Here is a 15962-nt window from a genome sequence, read left to right as displayed (position 1 = left end):
CCTGCTATTTACCTAAGTGGTTCCGAACCTTCTCTCTCCTTGACTTGATCTCTAATTGTGTTCCTTTACCTATTAAAGCCTGTCTTTCCAACCTAGCCACAAATACTGGTTTAGTTGCCCTTATTGCCCTCTGGTTTTGTGTCACAGAGAGCATTGGTTTCTCATATTTGATTTTCAGTCCATGTATTCTTTTTCATGTTAATTATATCTCCTATAAATAGCATCTCAGTAGAACCTGCTTCCTGATCTACTCCATGTGTGGTTCTTTTTTTTAAATTTAGTGTATCAAGGCCATCTCTATTGGAGATTATAACCAACCTTCTCTGCCTCATTTCTGTTATGTTCTTTTTTTGCCATCAGTTGTCTGCTTATCGTCTTCATTCTGTTTCCTACTCCATTCATTGAGGCATCTCTGCCACTGTTCCTGGAATCCTAGTACTTTTCTCTCTCTCTAGAATGCCCTGCAGTATTCTCTGTAATGTTGGATTGGTGATTGTGAATTTCCGAAGTTCTTCTTTGTCTTGGATGCATCTTGTTTCTCCATTAATTTCTAGAGGCAGTTTATCAGGGTATATCAATCTGGGTTTGAGGTTATTTTCTTTCAAAGCTTGGAATATTTCACTCCAGGCTCTTCTTGACTTGATAGTTTGTGTCAAGAAGTCTGCCATTATTCTGATAGGCCTTCCTTTATAGGTGATCTGTTTCTTGTCTCTAACAGCTTTTAATATTCTGTTCTTATATTGAATTTCTGGGATCTTGATTATTATATGCCTGGGTATAGCTCTGTTTTTGTTGTAGGTGGCTGGAGTTCTGTATGCCTCATATATCAGAATATCATTTCCTTTTCCTATGTTTGGGAAGTTTTCCTTAATTATTTCTGTGAATAGCCTTTGTATTTCCTTTGTTTGTACCCCTGCTTCTTCATTTACATTCTTTATTCTCAAGTTATAGATCTAGCCTTTGTATTGTTACTGCTTGTTTCCTTGTTATTTTTAAAAAATTTTTCCCTTCATAATCCCACATTGCAAAACTGTCCTCCAGTTTGGATAATCTATCCTTAGTTTCTTTCAAGCAGATTTGCCATCTTTCCATAGAGTTTTTAATTTCCTGGTAATCTCTTTGAATGTGCTTGATATATTCTATATTTTCTTTATATTCTTCATCAAATGGTTCTCTCCTTTTTGTGAGTTCCTTCCTTCTCTGTCTGTGTCTGCTTGAGGGGTACTTAGCATCTCTTTTATTAATCTTCTTATATCTTGCTTTACTTGGCTAAATATTTCAGTTTTGAATTCATCTATGAGGTCCCAAAGATATCTCTTTATGTCCACTGGTGCTGTGTCTGATATTGCTTGTTTGCTGTTCTCATTCTCCTTCGTATTTACCTGTCCTAGGTCAATGTTCTCAAAGTTGGGACCTGGGGACTTTTTGTTATTGCTTCCTCTTCCCATCTTTTTTGTTTCTTCCAGGAGGCCCCAGTTTCTTTCTTTGTTGGTTACATTTTCTGAAGCATGCTGGCTGGTGACCCTTCCCACTGCAGTTTGCTAGTGAGTTGTAAACAGAGGCAGTTTATGCTGGCCCCTCCCCTCTGGATCAGTCAAGCTGCTGAGGCCTGCATGGTATTACTGTGCACCGCCTCCCCTCTGGGGCAGCCAAACTTCTGAGACTTCACTGCATTAGTGTGCACTCGGGAAGGGAGCAACTGACTGAAGTCACTGCTGCCCCTTGTACTTGCCAGTCCTGCCCAGTCCCAGAATGTCATCCGCCGGAGCCCCCTTTCTGCGGAGTGGCTCCACTCCCATCACTCACCACAGGTCAATGCAGGCTCCCTGCCAACTCAGCTCTCTATTAGGCTGACTGAGCCCCAACCTCAGTGTGACCACGCCTCCAGTGAGTCAAAGCAGCAGGACCTCGGACAGCTTGGCAAGTCACCCGCGGTGGCAGAAGCACTGAACCTTTAGCTGTTCCAATAATAGTACCAGGACTGTATGTTTGATTGGTTCTTCTCTCCTTAGTTTCTTCTTGTGATGAGAGAATTCATCTCCCTCTGTATGGGGTTCCCCATGCTGTATTATGTTGAATTCTAAGTTGACTATCTCAGGAAGCCTCTGTAGCCAGCTGTTATTTATCTGCCTTCTTTGCAGCATGAATGACTTTTGAAACAAGTCTTGAGGAAGATGGAAGAGGAGAGAGGGACAACCACTGAGAACATTTAGGGTGCTAAAAACATGAGAGGAATATGTTGAATAGGGGGAAATGGTGGCTGAATAGCAGAACTAGATTGTCTCACATAGCATACTGACGTGTTTCCTAGATTTTTGATGCAATGTTTTATTCTAGCTGAAAAATTATGTTACAAAAACTTTAAAAACACACATCAACAAGGTTTCTTTAAAGTAAAATATTGAACTACTGGATACTGAAATATGCCACTGTGCATATGACTCTCTAAGTAGGATGCATTTTTATAGTTTCTGTCCATAGAGCACTTATCAAAGACTGTGTTTAGGGATTAGAGTTTGGAAAAGCATACTTTGGCAGGAAGTGAACAGATTTTGGGGGAACCTTTAAAAGTTTTATATAGATCATTAACATGGGAGGATTTGAATTTTGTAATTCAAATGGTAATAGTGGTAGTACTTCAAAATTCTCTGGCAATCATGTAGGGTATCATTGTAAGATGACAGAATTGATAGCAAAACTCATGGAGGAGACCATGTTTTCAAAGTAGCAAAAATGAGGACCTGTAGTCATGTGAAAGTAGGATAAGAGTTTATGAATGTCTAGAAGGTTTCAATGACAGAACTTGATGGCTGAATGTAGGAATTAAGGGATAGAAAAGATTCAACTTATAGAGAATCAGATGAATGGGTATCAGCAATTAAATAATTAGAAGAGGAGTAATGGGTTTAGGAAGGATGTCTTGAGTTTAATTTTCCAACAAGCCAAAATTGAAAAAATGTATAGGACATCTAAATGGATATTCTAAGAAATACTTCTCTTCTGTGTAAAGCTTTTATTAAGTACACAGATCTTGATATTTGATAATATTCAGGTAGGGTTGCAATTATGAGAATATTAAAAATCACCCAGAAGGAGTGGTACAATGAAAAGAAACATGGGCCAAGAATAAGGATCAGAGGATTTCCAGCAAAAATATTCACATACATAACAACTTCAAAATCTTGAGTCAACTCAAGCCATAAATACAAGTTGCCATTTGAAAGGCACTGTTAGACATACTTCAAGGATAAATTTTGTACCTCTCTTTCATGTCTTTCTCTAGTTAGACTTTATGTTGATCTATATCAAGATCAAAATAATCATTTTGTTACATATTAAAGCATTCTCCACTCCCACTGTAACTAAATCACTGAAATTTTAATTTTTACTTAACTTCAAAGTGCTTCCTTCTTTTACCTCCCCTTGAAAACAGCAATTCAGCAGCAAACAGATCTGAACTAAGTTAACTTATTTGAGTCTATGATTTTTCAGACTGCTAGTGGTGGGTCAAAAATTTCTACATAAAAAGGACTTAATGAAGCAATGTGGTTGAAAGAAGGTGCTAAGACAAGGTTCATATAAGAAATGTTTAAAACTAAAATTGTATGTTACTTTGGGGTATGTGGGGGTTGATAAAATTTATTTTTTATAAGTTACTTAGTCTGTGGCATTCAATTATAATAACAGAAAATGAACTAAGAGACATGGAGAAAAAACCTGTGGGATAATAAATGAAGACTATTAAGATTGAATGTAGTCTTGAATTCAGAGTATGATTCTCTTACTTACCCATACTAACAAATAGAATTCAAGGTATCCAATTAAATTTGAATTTAATTAAACAATAACTTTCATTATGAATATGCCATATAAGTTTAGAACATGCAGTAAAATTTTCCTTTTTTCTTTTTAAATCTGATATTCAAATTTAAGAGGGACATCCTTTTTTTTCTAAACCTTACAACTTTTTAGACAAGTATACTTGCTATGTATATATGATTTACCAAGTCCATCTTTTTTTCCCCTTTACTCTGTGTTCTCCCAGGAGCTGACTCTTATAATCATTGTTTCATGCACCCTCTTGACACTGACAGTGGCTTCTTGCTGAATCCAGGAAATGGAAAGAAAAGAAGAATTGACAATAGAATGAAAAGGAGAGGGTAGGTTCACCTTCTACCTCATTTCTGCCTAGTGAAGTGTCTCTGCTGAGGGAACTATTTCTCTTTAACTAGTTCATGCATGATATTTCCTTTTATGTGGCATTAAATTCTGTTTCTTTTTGGACCTTAGTTTGAAAAGCAAATCTTTTTAAATCCATTGAACCTTAATCTCTTTTTTTTCTTCTTTTTTTTTAATTTTATTTAAGGAGAAAAGAAAAAAAGCAGAGAAAGGGTACAAGTTATACAGATTTACAGAAAAAAAAGTGAACAGTAGGAAATCACTAGTTAATGGATTACATATTGTCATCTTAGAAATAATTGTTCAAGTCACAAAATTAAAGCTTGTAAAATGGACATTCCATCAATGATACTGCAAACAGTTCTGTTCAATGATCCAATAAAACTCTGTGATATCATTTTCTATCTTATACACTTAAATATACATGCAGTTATATAGTTTAGAGCACTTTCTTTTCCTCTCTTTTGTACCATGACTATTACACATTTTGGGTTTCATTGCTCCCACGGTTCTTACTACTTTTTTGGAAGAGAGTAAAACCAAATGTGACATAACAGAACAGAATCAGTCAAGTCAAAAGGGTGGACATAATAGATAATGTAAAAACATAATACAAGGTGATCAACAATGGTTACCATAATGCTTCCCCCTATCTCTAATAGAATTGCCTATATCGTTAGTAATAATACAATTGAACAAAACAGTAAAGAATAAAACCGACAAAACCAAAACATTGGAGACATTGTAGGTCTTCAAAAGTAGATAAAAGTCAACGAGACTGGGCGTTATAATGAATCTCATTATCTTCACAGCTGATGCCTAAACTTTCGAACCTGATACTATCCAGCAAAACAGAATAGGGGAACATCAGTTAAAAACCAGATGGTGAGAGTAATACAGGGCTTTAAATCGAGCTAATGGAAAGTCAAAGTGGGTTACTATAATATATCCTGCTATTTTTTCCTTTAATTAAAAGGATAAAGATAAAAAAGTAAATAATGGAGTGGAGATTGAGATAAAAGAGGGCATAACAACGAAACAGCGCAGTTCAAAACATAACCATTTAAGCAGAATAATGTTTCACCACCAGATAATCCTAACCTAAAAGTAGTTACCATATTGTCTCTTTCCTTGAAATCCTTGAGTACAACTTCGTATACTGTAGCATTAAGTATATCAAAACAATGTAAAACCATTTAAGAGAATGACAGCATTACAGAGTATTTAGAATCAACTAACAGAAAATGAACAATGGTTTCTGTATAATCTCCTTGTCTTTAAAAGTTTTTTGCTTATAATATCATACATAATAAAATCCAATAAGATACAACCTATTTAGACCATTAGAGACAGAAGAACAAAAGCTAGATGAGACTTCAAAACAAGATGATACTAACTCAGTATTACCTATTAAAATGTCATTTTCTCCAAAATAGCTGTTCCTATCATCCAATCTTCTCTGCCTCATTTCTGTTGAGCTCTTTTTCTGTCAGTAGCTGTCAGTTTGTCTTCTTCATTTTGTTCTCTGCTCCATTCGTTGTGGCCTCCCCGCCACTATTTCTGGATTCTTTGTATTTTTCTTTTTTTAGAATATCCTGCAATACTCTCTGTAAAGTTGAACTGGTGGTTGCAAATTCCCCCAGTTCCTCTTTACCCTGGAAGCACCTTGTTTTTCCATCAATTTCCAGGGACAGTTGTGCAGGATATCTCAATCTTGGCTGGAGATTATTATCTTTCAAAGCTTGAATTATTTCCCCCCCACGCTCTTTGTGATTTGATGGTTTGTGCAGAGAAATCTGCTGTAATTCTGATGGGTGTTCCCTTTTAAGTGGTCTGTTTCTCGTCTCTGACAGCTTTTAATATTCTGTTCTTGTATTGAATTTCTGGAATTTTTATTATTATATGCCTGGGTATTGCTCTGTTTGGGTTGTAGGTAGCAGGGGTCCTGTATGCCGCATACACCTGAGTATCTTTACCTTTTGCTAAATTAGGAAAATTCTCCAGGATTATTTCTGTGAGTAGCTTTTGTAGTTCACTTGTTTGTGTCCCTACTTCTTCTTTTATGTTCTTAATCCTTAAGTTATGGATCCTCTTATCATCTTCTTGTCTTTGTATTATTGCTGTTTGTTTCTTTGTTATTTTTAAGAAGTTTTTCATTTCATTCTCCCATATTACAAGTCTGCCCTCCAGTTCAGATAGTCTTAGTTTCTTTCAAGCTGTTATGCCAGTCTTCGATAGACTTCTTAGTATCTTGGTAGTCCCTTTGAACCTGCTTCACGTATTCTATGCTTTCTCTGTTTTCTCCATCAAACAATTCTCCCCTCTTTTTCTGTTCTTCCATTCCACCATCTGTTTTGTCTTGGGTGGTGCTTAGCATTCCTCTAACTATTCTGCATACTTCTAGTTTCAGGTCATTGATAACTTGATTCCTGAATTGGTCTATGAGGCTCTCTATATGGCGCTTTATGTCTATTGGTGCGGTGTCCGCTATTGCCTGTTTCTCAGAATTGGGGGCCGAGGAGCCTTTCTTGTTGCTGCCTCTTCCCATATTCTCTGTTCCTTATATATGCAAGCTTATATAAGAGGCCCAGCTTCTCTCCCAGTCAGCCACAGCCTGATTGAATTGCGCCGGTTAGGTGTTCCCGCTCACCGCTGCGCACCAGGGAGTTACGGACCAGGCAGTCTACGCGTTGCCCCTCCCGGCCACCGTCAGGCTCTGGGATCTGGGTTGGGACAGCCTACTGGGTCCGCGGGCAGCGTCAAGCAGGCCAGGCATTTTTCACCAATCGCGCCCGAGAGGGGGATGTGTGGCTGGAGTCGCCACCACGCCCTGCTCCCGCAGGACTGCTCGGGCCCAGAAAGACCTCCGCTGGAGTCAAACTGTGGTTGAGTGTCAGTTTCTCTCACTCACCTCACCACAAGTCAGTGCACGCCTCCCTGCCCGTTCTGTTTTCGACTCCGTTCGCAGATTGCCGTTCTCAGAGCTTCCACGCGTCTCTCTCCTTGCTGAGCCGATGTAGAGGCAGCCAGCCGCCGTGCGGCAGGAAATCCAAATTGCGGCTTCCAATGGCGCGGGGTCCAGCCTCCACACCGAGGCTTTTCTGTTCCTATTTTAGCGCCAGGACTGCATTCCAAGTTGGTTTCTCTCAGCCCAGTTCGTTCCTGAGTCAGCAGAGCATATCTCCACCTGCTTATATCTCCTTAGTCCGCACCATTCCTGGCTTCTGAGCCGAGTCTTTCAGAGAGCCTCTGGTAGTTGCTGTTATCTGTCCACCATGTTCTCCCGGAAGTCCCTTAATCTCTTTTTGTAAAATGAGAAAAATGATCCTTTCCTTGCACATTTTTTGTAGTCAGATTATATAAGTGTATACCATGAAGAAATCTAACATTTTAACTGGTATTTAGTATCCTATATCTGTAATTTTTTCAAGCTGTACTACAACTGAATAGTGACTGTTGAAAACAACCTAATATAGATAGCAACTATGAACTCCTGAAAAAGTATAAAGGTCATCTTTCTGAAGGAACTGGATAATTATTCAGCAGGTTGATCCTGGGGAAGAGTTACTTAAGTGAAAGAAACAGTATTGGATCAATTTTTCATTTTTATAGTCTTTAAATAAAGGGCGGTCATGAATCTTAGCAGATTGGAAGGTTTAAAAATCCAATAAAAAACTTATAGCCTAACTAGCTGAAGAATCAGAGTTTAGGGCAACTATAGCCACTAAAAATAGAGGGAGAAATTCCAGAAAGAAATGTTCTAAAACTGAGGCGATAACTCCATCTATGAACTGTGCTCAAATTCCAGCTAACCCCCTAAATCATACCTACATGGAGAAGGTTCCAAAGGTTAACTAAAACTAAAATAGTGGCTGAGATTCTAAATAGCTGAGATTTAAGCTTGTTGACTGTTGCTTAAGAGTTAGAAGTTTGAGTTTCTCAAATTAAATAATAAAACAAATGAGTCAATACTTTTTAGAGACATCAGAGAATCAAGAATCTCTCCAATACATCATTTACACTGTCCAAAATATGACCCACAGTAACTTGATGAAGAAATTGGGAAAATGAACAGTATTGAAAAGGAAAGGCAATTGGTATAATGTGACCTTTAAAAAAACTCCAGATGTTGTAAATACCAGATAAAGATTTGAAAGTAAAAAAACTAAAGATTTTGTGTAAAAAAATGGTCACAATGCATGAAAAGAATGGAAATCTCAGAAGAAAATAGAAAAAATAAAACTTATAGAATTGAAAAATATATCTGGAATAAAAATATTGAATATGATTAACACAGAAAAAATTATTGAAGATGATTAACAAAAATATAGTAGAATAAAGAATAAATTAAGCCGGATATAACCAAAGAAAAGCCACACCTAGTCTTATCACTATCAAACTGCAGGAAATAAAAAATGAAGAGATAACCTTGAAAGAGAGCTGAGGAAAATGACATGTTGCATACAATTCAGATGATCCTTAGGGCTGGAAACATAACTCAGTGGGAGATGTTTGCCTGTTATGTACAAGTCCCTGAGTTTGATCCCTGGCACCATAGAACAGCAAATGACTGTTGACTCCTCCTAAGTAACCATGAGACTAGGAAATAAGGAAGCAGCATCAACTAAGTTCTGAAAGAAAAATAAAAACTTTATAGAATTCTAAACTCAGCCAAAAACAACAAAAAACTTCAATAACAAAGGCAAGGAAAAGCACATTTTCAGATAAAAGAAAACCAAGAGAATTTATTTTCAGCAGACCCATACTGAAAATTCTTAGGGCAGATGCAAATGGAAACAGCTAACAATTCAGATCTGAAGGAAAGAAGACCTTTTCAAATGGTAAGTCTGTGGGTAGGTAAGTATCAATTGCCAATTGACATAAAAATATTATTTCTTTATGTTGTGTTACTTTACAGTACATAATGTATACAAATGTGTGTAAGGTAATATTAGATCAGAAATTTAAAGTAAAACACCTACCTTTGAGGGCAGATTTGAAAGTACACAGTAATTCAGATGCAAGTTTTCAAAAGAAATTGCCAAGAATTAATTAGATGACTCACCATATTATGAGTATAAAAGATTTGAGCTTTTGGATGACTGAAGATTTTTGAGGATGATTAACATACAGAGAGTTCACTATGCTCTTAACATCAACCTTTTCCACCTGGAGATATTGGGATAGTATGTCAACTTAAGTTCAGTGAAAGGGGCTTTAATAGGACCACTTGGATAATTAGGTATCTGTTCACTGTGGCAGAAGAGCGTAAGTAGATTTCTTGATTTATTGTTTACTCATTTAAGTCAGGCTCATTGAGGTTTAATTTACACACAGTTAACTGTTATAGTCAGAGTCTATAAGGGAAAGATATAATACAGACACATAATTTATAGGGTTACTTTATAATATTCACCCAAAGAGTAATACAAAAGAGTTCAGGAGATCTGTCCACACACCAGAGATCCAAAGAATCCAGCTGAGGGCTCAGATCCCACAGCAATGTCTTGTAGAAGTCCTGCTGACGATCTATAGCCCATGACAGTGTCCCCTATGAAGCCAGTTGGAGGCTTAAAGCCCACATAAATGTTTCATGCACGTCTATATCAAGGATTTGTACTGGGAAATGCTAAGTGATGGAAGCTAGAAAGTCTGCACCAGCAGGGTAAAGGATCCGTGCCAGCTGACTGAGGGTTCTGTACTGGAGCCAGGAAGTGATACTCAATGTCAAGGCCAGAGCTCACCCAAAAACTGCAGCCATCCTCAGTGACAGCAAGGACTCATGAGAATGCCTGAGTTCATATCAGGAAAACTATCATGGAAAACTTCTCCAAGAGAATCAACAGCATACCATCTTTCTCTCCAGTTCTCTTTTTATGCTGTTGGCAACAGTCCTCAGGTGGGCTCTCCTCACCCGCACTATGTTGATTCAGTTAAGTCAGCTGCTAAAAGTTGACCATTAGTTAATCCACCCCATTAACCTTCTTTAGCTGTACAGTCCTACGGCAAATGAGCTTTGATACATTATTACCTCTCTCCAAAAGTTCACTGGTATGCCTTTGTAGTCAATAATCTCTTCGTACTTCTAGATGTTAACCAATGTGATTTGATTTTTATCTCTACAGTTTTGTCTTTTTCAGAATATCATATAAATTGAGAATATCATATAAATATATATCATATAAATATATTGCCTTGTGTGTCCATCTTTCAATTAGCATATGGCTTTTGAAATTCATCCCTGTTGTTACATACATCAGTAATTTTGTGAAGGTGCATAAAGTTTGTCCGTTCATTAGTTCGAATTCTTGGACTGTGCTATGGTTTCGATGTTCCTGCCAATACCGATGTTGAAATTTAATTATCATTGTAGTAAAATTAAGAAGCAGAACCTCTAAAAGATGATGAAGTCATACGGGCACTTCCCATGAAAAGTTTAAGGACATTAGCAGAGCAATGGATTAGTTATTTTGGGAGTAGGCTCCTCCTAAAAACATGAGTTTGGCCCTGTTTCTCTGACTCCTGTGTCCTCACTTGCCCTTCTGGTATATTATAATGGAACAAGAGGATTCTCACCATGACCCATCCCCCATGTTCAGAACCATGAGGCAAATAAACTTCTGTGGCTTATATTTACCCAATCTATGGTATTATGTGATAGCAGCAGAAAATAGGACAAGACAGATTGCTTTCAATTAAAACTGGTTTAAGCATTGTGTTTTGTGTTAAGGTTTGTGTATGTATGTCTTCATTTCTTTGGGACAAGTAGAAGGATTTCTGAGGTAATATGTTAAGTATATGGTTGCTTTTATTGGATTGCTAGATTTTGTTTTGGTTTTTATTTTTGGTGTTGAGGATTTAAACTCAGGGTGTCAGGTGCACGAGGTATGTGCCCTACCACTGAGCTACAGCATCAGCCTCTGGATTGTTATTTGACTATCCTTGGAAAATCTTCCAGCTGAGTTGACAACTGCAACAGGAGAATGTGCTAAGATAAGGAATAGATGAATGTTTACTGTGGACCAGAGAGTCTTTGTATCAGTTCGTTTTTAAAAAAAAAAAAAAATTCAAGGGCCTGAAGCACAAGCAGTAGTTTATTTGCTCACAGTCTGCAATTTGGGCAGGCACAGGGCTGACATCACTGTTGTGTTGGCTGAGGCGTCTCTGCTCTGTGCTACTGGAAGATCTAAAATGTCTTTATTTCTGAATCTGGTACCTCTGCTGGCATGGATCAAACACCTGGCTGAGCCTCTTTCTCTCCAGAAGCATAATTGGACTTATTTACATGATAACTCTGGACTCCAAAAGGGCAAAACACCAAACTGAAACAAAACAAAACACAAGCTAGATTTCTTAAGATATATATCTGAAAATCACACAGCATCACTTTTGCTGCATTTGAATGGGATAATCCCACTTAAAAATAAGGAAAAATAGACTGTCTCTTCATAGGAGGAGCAGAAAAATACATTGCAAAAGAGCAATGAGATGAAGGGAGGTTACAATAGCTCTAGGGACAATTTGCCTTAGCAGAGAAAGAAAGAACTTTCTCATTTCTTTTCCCTCTTCTCCCTTCCCTATACCAGCTTCTACTCTGGAAGAAACACAAAATCAGAAACCAAAATTAATAATAAGGGGAAGAAAATCAGGGCAAGAAAGAGGATGATACTCATTCCTACTTGCTATGTCTAGCTTGCAACAGGTGTTTATGACAGACAAGAAGGTTTTAACATTAGAACAATTTTGGAGTGTTGATACTTTAATTATTGGACACTTATAATTACTAAACTAAGACTATATTTGTGAGTTCCATGATTATAGGACTTTGCATAAGGGTAGGCAGGAAAAAATATGAGGTCTGCCTGAGTTTTAATCTAAGGGTAGGAAAAAGACTACATAATAAAGCTTGAAAAAATCATGGGAACACAAATCTTTAAAGTTACAAGTTGTATAGTGAGGGTTATCATAAGTGAGTTTTCAGTTTAAGAATCATTGAAAGATGAAAACTTATTGTAGCCAGACAATTATTATCTTATGACATACAGTGAAATATTCCATTACTTACTAGCTATCTTAATTATCTTTCTCATGGCTGAGACAAAAACTCCTGACATGCAATGATAAAGGGGGAAAGGTTTAGTTATCTGACAATTTCAGTCCATGATTGGCTGGTTCTCAAGCAGGGCCGCCACTTGGAAGAGGGGCAGCCTTTCATAGTGGCAGATGATACCAAAAGCAACAAAAGAGGAGGGGTCCAATTATGCTTTTGGAGAGAAAGGCTCAGACAGGTGTTCTATCCATGCCAGCAGAGGCATCAATTTGGAAGTGAAGACATTTTATATCCTGCAGTAGCACAGAGCAGAGACGCTCCAACCAACACAACAGTGATGTCAATCGATTCCTTACATTGTATACAGGCTGCTTGCCCTAGGCCAGATGTAGCACTCACCCTTACTCCCAGCATTAGCCCATGAATCAATCACAAACTTTAGATTCAGCCACCTCCAAAAAGCCTTCAGCCCATAACTACTGAGGTTTTCTGGGGGATAGTAACACACAAACTAACACCAGCTATGTGATCCTTGGACGAATCCCTAAATCCCTCTCTGGCTTATACTTTTCATGTGTAAAATGAAGTAAATACCTGTCTTGTTGAAGAGTTGTAAGACTTAGATAAAATGCTTAACATATTTTCTGACAAATAGTAGCTTTCAAATGATGGTTATCATCATCATCATCTACCCTAAGTTACTTGTCTTGAGTTAAATTATTTTTTAAGAACTTGTCCTATTCTTTATTTCTACATGTTAGAACACACTCATATGTGGGCTTTAAAAATAATATTTTAATGAATCCCATAGTACCCTTAAAAATGCTAAGTATACTGATCAAAATATGAGTGTTCAATAAATAATGGTTAGTATTATGGGTGCTTGAATGTAAACTTTTTTCCTCTCTTCCTGCAATATACTAGCTATAACATTTCTGATATACTATTTAATTTTTATAAATGTTAGTTTCCTCATATGTAAAGTATAGCCTTTACTTATATTATGTGTCTCAAAGGATTTTGATGAATAAAATCATTTTTGAAAGCACCTATATACACTATACAAATTAGTATTATTCTTAATCATTGCACAGATACTCTTTTTATAAGTCTTTTGCAAAATGCTTTTGAATGGTACTTTTCTGTGAGGATACAAAGCTGGTACCTGCACTTATAATCTGCTTTTTAAAAGTAAGTGTAGGGCTGGCACTGTGATGCATGCCTGTAATCCCAGCATTCAGGAGGTTGAGGCAGGAGGATCACCATGAATTTGAAGCTATCCTGGGCTACATAGTGAACTCAAGGCCAGTCGTTCGAACTACGTAGCAAGACCCTGTTTAAAAAAAATAAGAACAAAATTAGAGCAAAACAGAAAATGTTAGTCTGTAGTTTCTAGTTCTTATGCACAGAAGCTATGATTTAAGGATTCTATGATTTGCAATATTCTATTAGCCTGCCAATATTATTTTCTCTTTGATGTTAATATTTCTTATGTTACCTGACATTTTTTAGAGTTTCTGGTAGTTAAAAAAATGAGCTGAAAATGCCTTCAATAACTTGTTTTTATAACTCGGTTGCTATTATCCCAGCTTGTCTTCCTCCAAATCAGCCAGTTGCCCACATGGAACTAGGGGAGGAGGGCCCTTCTTGTCTCCCACCCTCACACCAGCTGGATTCTGGGAAGGACGGGCTAGTTTCTTGGTTTTCTTCCCAGCTCACGTGGTTGCTGTTGGATCATGGGAAAGGTAGGCATAATGGCTACATCATTAACTATAATTTTAATATTCTCCATAGATTTTGATCACCTCATGTAAAGACCCCTTAATAATAATAATCATTCCCTGTACAATATGGAACAATTTTGTTGTAGAGTTTTGTAGTACATATCATATCTATTATTCAAAAAATGTGCAGTGACAGAGAACTTTTGAGAATGACTAGACTGACATCCTAATTGTACATATGAAGAAACGGATGACTTTCCCAGGAATACAATGCTGACTCATGGTTCAGGATGATATAGACATGAGCTTAGTCTTCCAACACTTAGGCTTGCATTGTTTCCACTCCCACACAGACTGAAGTTAAATAGTTATGTTAAAATAATGAAAATGCTTTATGTTTATAGTGAAAAATAAAATTTTACTTGAAAGCATTTTTCTATCTTAGATACACATGAAAATTACCTGTAGACCAGTTAAAACTACCAGCAACAGACTGCACCTCAGATCAACTGCATCACTGTATCTGAGGATGAGCTCTAAGAATTACTATATTTTCAGTACTTCCTAGGTGATTCCAGTAGGCAACCCAATTTGAGAACCATTGTACTAAAATAACAATAATGAAGAGCAGATGTCCTCTGCTCAACTATTTCTGACTTCTTAGTTATACTTCTAAAGCAGTTGCTCTGAAAGTCTGGGCCAAAGACCAGTGGTACTGGCATCACCAGTGAGCTTGTTAGAAATGCACATTCAAAAAAAAGTTTAAAAAAAAAAAAACAACACCTTATGCTGGGCTGGGGATTTAGCTCAGCGGCATAAGCATCTGCCTTGCAAGCGCACTGTTGTGAGTTTCAATCCCTGGTACAGATTTAAAAAAAAAAAAGAAATGCACATTCAGGTGGTTAGTGCAGTCCAGTTTATTGAATCAGCATCTCTGAGGATGAGGCCCCGGGTACATGTAGTTCTTATTCACGTTAAATTTTGAGGAGCAATGCCTGTAAGCCTTCATTTTTTAGGATTTTTAGCAATTTCCTGAGTATTTGTTACTATCTACATAATATGCAATGCTCTTTCTTGATTTGAACATTTTTTATTTTATCTATTGACTTCCTGCCATGGCCAATGAGAATTTATTTAGTTCTTTGTGATTTTTATTCTTTCTATCATCCCTCCCATGAAGTTATAGCATAAGTTTTTGCTAAGTCAAGTAGCCTGTCTTTGTATTATATATACTGTACAAAAAATATAATTCCTTGCAAAACTAAAAATCTATGTCTACATTCCCATTCTTATATACTTACAGATTTTCCCAAGATTAATAAATGTCTATTTTATTAGCTTATTTTCTATATGTCTGTTACTTTTTAAAATATGCTCTACTACATCTATTATATACCTACTAATATAATGTTCAAACATCCAGCTCTGAGATAATCTGTCCTCATTTGGAAATACTTTCTGTTAGCCTTCCATCCTCCTGCTCTGATCTGGACTGCATATTTTCTGAAGTTAATTATAGAGCTGACATTTTGAAATTCAGCATAACCTTTGATCCCTCTCCCACATGCACAATATATATAATCTGCAGACAAATATACTGCCTCTATGTTCAAAATATATTCATAATCTGACCCCTTTTTTAATTTTTTAAAAAATTGTATTAGTACATGTTTGCAGTACACAATGATTACATTCATCGTGGGAGTTGGTACTTATACATAATGCATCTTAATTACTTTTACTACCCTTCTCCCCTTGATTGACCTTCTTTGCTATCATCCTTTATTGTTACAGTAGCCTCTTTATTTCTTCCATTCCCCTTTAGTTTATACTTTACACTGCAGTCATTAAAGGCAGATCTTAGATTATGTTTCATATTTTTATAATTTAGTGTAAGTAGAAAAAAGAACTATAGATTGTGACATGTTTGTTTCTTTAAGAGTATATGGCAAAGGGGGCTGGGTGTGGATAGGCACTGGTGGTGGTGAACAGATTCAATACCATATACC

The 15962-nt window shown here is 36.9% G+C and overlaps 1 long non-coding RNA gene across 8 annotated transcripts in view; it reads left to right on the top strand.

Annotated features, from left to right (window-relative positions):
- LOC111758592 (uncharacterized) overlaps nucleotides 1-15962 on the top strand; it is a 272253-nt gene that overhangs the window by 52607 nt on the left and 203684 nt on the right. For all 8 annotated transcript variants that reach the window (XR_010049374.1, XR_010049371.1, XR_010049372.1 and 5 more), the window contains exon 5: nucleotides 4046-4160. This is a non-coding gene — a long non-coding RNA (uncharacterized LOC111758592). The remainder of the gene's footprint in view (nucleotides 1-4045; nucleotides 4161-15962) is intronic.

The sequence above is a fragment of the Cavia porcellus genome, unplaced genomic scaffold (genome assembly GCF_034190915.1).
Source record: "Cavia porcellus strain 051 isolate PalLab524CR breed Dunkin Hartley unplaced genomic scaffold, mCavPor4.1 scaffold_8, whole genome shotgun sequence".
NCBI classification, from domain to species: Eukaryota; Metazoa; Chordata; class Mammalia; order Rodentia; family Caviidae; genus Cavia; species Cavia porcellus.
Note: the sequence above shows the minus strand (reverse complement) of the source record. Positions and strands in the feature narration are given on the sequence as shown.